This window comes from Myotis brandtii, unplaced genomic scaffold, assembly GCF_000412655.1.
Source record: "Myotis brandtii unplaced genomic scaffold, ASM41265v1 scaffold421, whole genome shotgun sequence".
Lineage (NCBI taxonomy): Eukaryota > Metazoa > Chordata > Mammalia > Chiroptera > Vespertilionidae > Myotis > Myotis brandtii.
The window spans coordinates 816,245-818,086 of record NW_005366140.1 but is presented as its reverse complement, the minus strand read 5'-3'; positions in this window follow the sequence as shown (position 1 = coordinate 818,086).

Here is a 1,842-nt window from a genome sequence, read left to right as displayed (position 1 = left end):
TTTTTTTTTTTTTTTAAATCCTCACCTGAGGATATTTTTCCATTGATTTTTAGAGAGAGTGGGAGAGAGAGGGAAAGAGAGAAATATTGATGTGAGAGAAACACATTAATTGGTTGCCTCCTGTGTGGGACCTGACCAGGCCTGGGCAGGGGAGGAGCCTGCAACCGAGGTATGTGCCCTTGACTGGGATTGAGCTAGGGACCCTTCAGTCCACAGGCTGATGTTCTATCCACTGAGCCAACTGGCTAGGGCAACTCTCACATCTTTGCCTAATGCATACATGCTAAATTCAACAGATGTCCCTATCTATGTAGTCCAGTGACCTTTCCTGACCTGTAGGGATATATGTGTAAGTGTGCGTACACATGTGTGTTTGTATGTGCATCTGTACACAAGCCCATACAATTGTACACTGGACGTCCCATAGGTATATAAAACTAAACATGACAAAAACCTCAACACACTTTATGTTCTCTTGAAATATTTTTCTGCAATTCCTCCTGTGTTTGCTATTTCAGTGAATGGTAGCAAAGCCCATCCCTTCATCCACATCTAAGTAAGTTCCATTAATGCCACTTTCATCATATCATTCATATTTCTTCTGCCCCTTTACTATAACCTCAGGGCGCTCCTCTCAGATTAAAAAGGAAGACAAAATTATGATTACATGAAGGTAAGTTATGTATCTGAAAACCCTAATATAATCAATTGATATTTTATTTTATTCAATAAAAATTCAGTATGGTGGCTGGGGGTAAATTTAATAAAACCCAAAGTCTATAGCTTTCATATGTACAAACAACAAGTTGAATTTTAAAATAAACCACTCTGTTTACAACAAGCAAGAAAAATGTTCAAATATCTAGGTATTAGTTCAACAAGGAATAAGAATAAATTTTAAAGTTATTATTTTGGACACAAAAGCAGATGAACAAATGGAATGACATACCATGCTCTTGATTAGGAATGTTGATTTGAGATCATAAAAATATATTTTATCCCCAAATTAATCAATGGATTTTATGTGAAGCCAATAAACATACCAATAAGATTTTTTAACAAGAAAAAAAAAATCACATAAAAGTACTGAGAGCCTCATCCCGGACCCAGCGCCCGCACCCCAGGCCGGGCACCTGCGGGGGCCGAAGGGATCGCCGTTGCTCAGGTATGAAGATCCTCTCCTAGGGGTGTGTGAGGCCCGGGTATTCCAAGTGGCCATTTTGGAATTAAACATACCAATAAGATTTTTTAACAAGAAAAAAAAATTCACAGAAAAGTACCGAGAACCTCGTCCCGGACCCAGCACCTGCACCCCAGGCCGGGCACCTGCGGGGGCCGAAGGTGATCGCCGTTGTTCAGGTTTGAAGATCCTCTCCTAGGGGTGTGTGAGGCCCCGGTATTCCAAGTGGCCATTTTGGAATTACAGTGCTTTCGGGTAATTCTGCCCCAGAAGTTTACTGAATGGGTGAGAATCGTCTCTGAAACGAACAGCTCTGCGCGCTGCTGAGACGCACCCGGCTTCCTCACTGTGTGGCTCCAGCGGATTATAAAACCGGTTCCGGGGTTTCAGCTGCTGGTTTGTTTTCTTGTGTGTTTTTGTGTGTATTGTGGCCTTCCCCACCCCTGTGGTGGTGTCCACCGAAACTGTAAGCGATGCTTGATTCGTGCCTCGGGTAGTTGCGGAAGTTTCCGATTCCTGTTGAAATCGTGCCGAAAGTCCCTGGCAGTTTATTCTCCTTAAAACTGGTAGGAATTTCTGACCTCAGCCCTGTGCATGTCACAATGGGGCGGCTTCTCTAAATGAAGACACTGAAGGAGACCAGCTTTTTTCCTTTTATCTTT